Genomic DNA, 6,141 nt, shown 5'->3' with positions numbered 1-6,141 from the left:
GAAGTAAAAAAAATACCTGTCCCCCCGGCCGAAACATAATAAACCCGTAAACTCCAGAACAAGAAGCAGGCACGAACCAGCAACTGGCCTCCAGTGAGTACCAGAGTGTAAAATGTCACTTCCACCGAGTTCAAAGTTTAGAAATGAGTGTAAACAGGCTCCCTCCACCCTCCCCCGACCGCCTTCATGGCCAGGAACAGTGGTACCCTTACCACGATTTACAGATGTTCACCAAGTATCCCTCAGATTCAGTAATGAGACCATAAAAGAGAAACTCGCAGGAAAAGACCACGATCAAGCGTGCAGTTTATAAATACGTATATACACATGCTTCCGAAATTAAATGTTTACTCATTGAAATGATGATTCGAGGAAGCAGAATGTAACACCAATATGTGTATATTTGAAGATTTCTGTCTTCTGGGTTGTTGCGCTGTGTAGTCTGGTCGATGTTAACCAACGTTTCAGAGGTCATACTGCCTCCATCATCAGGGCGATGAGTATGAAGATTTCTGTCTTCTGGGTTGTTGCGCTGTGTAGTCTGGTCGATGTTAACCAACGTTTCAGAGGTCATACTGCCTCCATCATCAGGGCGATGAGTATGAAGATTTCTGTCTTCTGGGTTGTTGCGCTGTGTAGTCTGGTCGATGTTAACCAACGTTTCAGAGGTCATACTGCCTCCATCATCAGGGCGATGAGTATGAAGATTTCTGTCTTCTGGGTTGTTGCGCTGTGTAGTCTGGTCGATGTTAACCAACGTTTCAGAGGTCATACTGCCTCCATCATCAGGGCGATGAGTATGAAGATTTCTGTCTTCTGGGTTGTTGCGCTGTGTAGTCTGGTCGATGTTAACCAACGTTTCAGAGATCATACTACCTCCATCATCAGGGCGATGAGTATGAAGATTTCTGTCTTCTGGGTTGTTGCGCTGTGTAGTCTGGTAGATGTTAACCAACGTTTCAGGGGTCATACTGCCTCCATCATCAGGGCGGTGAGTATGAAGTTTTCTGTCTTCTGGGTTGTTGCGCTGTGTAGTCTGGTCGATGTTAAACAACGTTTCAGAGGTCATACTGCCTCCGTCATCAGGGCGATGAGTATGAAGATTTCTGTCTTCTGGGTTGTTGCGCTGTGTAGTCTGGTCGATGTTAACCAACGTTTCAGAGGTCATACTGCCTCCGTCATCAGGACGATGAGTATGAAGATGTCTGTCTTCTGGGTTGTTGCGCTGTGTAGTCTGGTAGATATTTACCAACGTTTCAGAGGTCATACTGCCTCCATCATCAGGGCGATGAGTATGAAGATGTCTGTCTTCTGGGTTGTTGCGCTGTGTAGTCTGGTAGATATTTACCAACGTTTCAGAGGTCATACTGCCTCCATCATCAGGGCGATGAGTATGAAGATTTCTGTCTTCTGGGTTGTTGCGCTGTGTAGTCTGGTCGATGTTTACCAACGTTTCAGAGGTCATACTGCCTCCATCATCAGGGCGATGAGTATGAAGATTTCTGTCTTCTGGGTTGTTGCGCTGTGTAGTCTGGTCGATGTTAACCAACGTTTCAGAGATCATACTGCCTCCATCATCAGGGCGATGAGTATGAAGATTTCTGTCTTCTGGGTTGTTGCGCTGTGTAGTCTGGTCGATGTTAACCAACGTTTCAGAGGTCATACTGCCTCCATCATCAGGGCAATGAGTATGAAGATTTCTGTCTTCTGGGTTGTTGCGCTGTGTAGTCTGGTAGATGTTAACCAACGTTTCATAGGTCATACTGCCTCCGTCATCAGGGCGGTGAGTATGAAGTTTTCTGTCTTCTGGGTTGTTGCGCTGTGTAGTCTGGTCGATGTTAAACAACGTTTCAGAGGTCATACTGCCTCCGTCATCAGGGCGATGAGTATGAAGATTTCTGTCTTCTGGGTTGTTGCGCTGTGTAGTCTGGTCGATGTTAACCAACGTTTCAGAGGTCATACTGCCTCCATCATCAGGGCGATGAGTATGAAGATTTCTGTCTTCTGGGTTGTTGCGCTGTGTAGTCTGGTCGATGTTAACCAACGTTTCAGAGGTCATACTGCCTCCATCATCAGGGCGATGAGTATGAAGATTTCTGTCTTCTGGGTTGTTGCGCTGTGTAGTCTGGTCGATGTTAATCAACGTTTCAGAGGTCATACTGCCTCCATCATCAGGGCGATGAGTATGAAGATTTCTGTCTTCTGGGTTGTTGCGCTGTGTAATCTGGTCGATGTTAACCAACGTTTCAGAGGTCATACTGCCTCCATCATCAGGGCGATGAGTATGAAGATTTCTGTCTTCTGGGTTGTTGCGCTGTGTAGTCTGGTCGATGTTAACCAACGTTTCAGAGGTCATACTGCTTCCATCATCAGGGCGATGAGTATGAAGATTTCTGTCTTCTGGGTTGTTGCGCTGTGTAGTCTGGTATATGTTTACCAACGTTTCGGAGGTCATACTGCCTCCGTCATCAGGGCGACAACCCAGAAGACAGAAATCTTCATACTCACCGATGTGAAAACCTCAAATCATACATTCCATTTTCAAGTTTGTCTCAGTCTTGAAACTCGTATGCCTTCTTGTTTTTAGTGCTAACCTTATCAGCATCTCCGGTTGACATAACCTGACCTCAGGGGCTTATACTCTTTTAGGTGTTCCGAGGTTGGTTGTCCAGTGATTGAGTTTAGCTCATTCTAACGGCCGCCTCCCACACAGTAGGTGCCCCATTCACCACACCTGAAGACGAGGACAGATCCAGTCCTTGAAACATTGTGTAATTTTGTAACATCAAGTCCAATAACCCAATAATCCAGATTGTATTGCACCGTCGTCAGAACTCTTAAGAATCGATAGAAAATAAAGAATTTGGAAAGTACGCGCACTCCATTGGGACCAACTTTTACATTCTTGTTTCTATTAAAGTATAAATTCAGTTTATAATGTTTGTAGAAGAAATGTGATCTGCTAAATTAAATGAGCTGGTGCAGTGAAATTTTCGCTTTGTTACGTCGCGACCACCAGGCGTCGTGATTAATCACATGATCCCACGTTATGTTTACATGGCGAGGAAGAAAATAATACGTGAACCATTACTAATTTGTTATGGAAACTTACGTGCTATTTGGTGAGAAGGAAATTACCTCGAACAAAGATTTATATCTAAATCCTAACGGATTATAAAAGTATTTTGCATCATCATCATATTGTTAGTCATTTGGAACGCTCACTACATATACAGCAGACAACACTCTCGTCTCCACATACAAACCAATTACAGACATAACAAACACCGGTGTGTCCATCCAAAAATAGATAAAAAAAATTGAAATTTTTCCTTCTTTAGTGCGATACAGACCCTTTTAAAAAGCATGTTACTGCTTAGTAGCCTAAGCCAACTGCAAGCTGACCCGAAGTTTATTTTATTTTTCAGACTGATGCAGGAAACTATTTGCAGTTTTTGTATCGTTTATTTTCTATGGTAAAAATACAAATGTTGTTCTAGTCAGAACCCTGAAACGAGCGTATTCAACTGCCAAGGTATCAAATTAATTGCTAACTAGCTAACAGACCAACCAACTGACTAGCTTACCGACAAAACAGACAACCAACGAAAGGAATAACAGACCAACTAATTAAGTGGCTAATTAACTGCATGCTATTATAAGTTCCTTCAAAGCTGATAGTTGTCCAGACAGTCAAGGTACTTTCCTGCTCTATAGAACCACGACGTTCATTGCAGTACTTATTTATAAAATCTATTTTTCGATCTTACTGAACCAGTTCAATCTAGCCTCCACTTCACACTCTTTCTTTATTGTACATTTTAATATTAACCTCCCACCTATAACTTAAAGTTTGAGTGAAGTTAGAAGGCCATTTGATGGAAACATGCATGTATGAATACTCACTCATCTATCACTTAAACATTTATATGCTATGAACGGAATAATTAGCCGAGGAACCCGACAGATACTACCACAAACATCTTGTTTATTTCATTATGTTTATAAAATAAACTTTCCTGGTTTATTTGTATGTTTTAATTTATAGAAAGTATAAAATAACATTGACAACTTGTACAAATTAAACTGAATACGAAAATGATTTAAATAATCCATTAGTTTTTTATTGTTCATAACCCGCTAATTCAATAATTCATGTATTCGTTTATTCAATCATCATCCGGCAATCCAGTTTTATATTCGTTCATAATTGTTTTAATTTATGAGTACACCCACTCATTAAACCGGCTATCCATCGTCCATTGTCCTATTTCTCTATCTGTTTATTCTGTCATCAGTAACTCATGAGATTCAAAAACGTCGTTAAAAAGTAGCAGCTGACAAATAGGAAAGCTTACCTTTTTGTGCATTCTGCATTAAATTCCTATTAGCTTCTATAGTAACACTGCGTGTGGTGTTGAACCTTCTTGTTCCATTAGTTTCTTGAGGTCTGCGACGTATGGGCCAGTTATTTAAATAGCTACATTGCTGATTATTTAACTGGTGTAAAATTACAGTATTCATGTACGAGCCAGTGGCTGCTTTTTGATTCCACCGGTCTTTATACAGGTTGGGTCAAAAGTATGTTTATAAACTTTGTTTGCGTGTTCCAGGATTAAATATAAGAAAAAATATTCCTATGAACATGGGTTCGGAAATGCTTCATTTTCGAAATAATAGCCACAAATCAGTTTCAATGAATGACTTTATATCAAACTGAATCCAGCTTCCAGCAAAGATTTTCAATTAACGTTTGGGCAGGAATTGTTGGCGACATGCTTATTGGTCCACACATGCTTCCATCTCGTCCAAGAGGGCCTTCATATCGGTGATTCTTAAGAAGACACTTTCCACGTCTCCTTGAAGATGTACCGCTGAAAACAAGAAGACAAATGTGGTTTATGCACGACAGAGCCCCAGCACATTTCTCCCGTCGCGTCAGATATCATCTCAATGAACAGTACCCTCAGCGATGGATTGGGCGTGGTGGCCCAGTAGCATGGCCACCGAGGTCACCGGACCTGAATCCATTGGACTTTTATCTGTGGGGTCACTTGAAGTCCATCGTTTATGCAACATCCATAAACAATGAAGATGACCTATGGACCTATGGAAACGTGTGCAGAATGCATGCCATGTGATTCGAGGAGGCCCTGGTGTGTACGAACGAATTCGTCAGTCTTGTGTACGTCGTGCTCGTGCATGTGTGGAGAATGGAGGAACAACCCTTGAGCATCTGTTATAAAGAAACATCCCTGTCCTTATACTTGGCAATAAAGGCATACATTGAAAATTATTTTTGGCTATTAATTTGAAGAAGAAGCAATCGCGACCACGTGTTCATAGGAACATTTTCTCTTAAGTTTGATCCAGGAACACGCGCACAAAATTTGTAAACATACCGTTGACTCACTCTGTATAACGGCTACTTCAGTCCTAGTGAAAGTGCTTACCAAGTGGTCCCGAGTGGTCGTTGGAGGGGGAGAACGTATGCTGTACAACCCCTAACAACACACTCGAGAACTTAATCAACTGGAGTCACGTAGTTTAATATCACAGAAGGAAAATTTCAGGTTAAACAGCAATAACATTCGATCTCATTCCGGCTAGCAAAATCAAGCAATTAGCTTGCGAGGTTTCTGTTTACAGTAGAACTCAGGGTATAGGAACAAAAGTTTCGAGAACAATGGAATTTCTTTTGGTTTACATCCAAGTTCAATTGAAGGTGTGGAAGAATAAATTGCCCAGGAAAACATTTGAATCCACGATAAAGGGAACGCAGCTTCAGCCCTAAAGATGGAGACAGAATGTTACTCCGAAGCATTGGTACCTACTTGCATGTCCACACGGCGTTGCTACTTATGATACCAACATAAAATCGACAAGAACGATTTCTTTTTTCTTCCTTTATTTCGCCATTTACGAGGCCTAAGACCCAATGTTTACTGTACGGCGACCACAAGAATCGGCTGTATTTCTGAAGTAAAGCAGTTTTAGCACTTGGAAACCTAGGTGTAGATGGGAGGATAATATTAAAATTGATTTTAGCGGAATAGAATGGGAGGGTGTGGACTGTATTAATCTTCCTCAGGAAAGGATCCAGTGACTGGTTTCTTGAACACGATAATGTACTATCGGCTT

The sequence above is a fragment of the Zootermopsis nevadensis genome, unplaced genomic scaffold, assembly GCF_977971745.1.
Source record: "Zootermopsis nevadensis isolate Lab colony 2312 unplaced genomic scaffold, Znev_1.0 Znev_ptg000029l, whole genome shotgun sequence".
Taxonomy (NCBI): Eukaryota; Metazoa; Arthropoda; class Insecta; order Blattodea; family Termopsidae; genus Zootermopsis; species Zootermopsis nevadensis.
The sequence above is the reverse complement of the archived record's forward strand: the minus strand, read 5'-3'. Positions refer to the sequence as shown.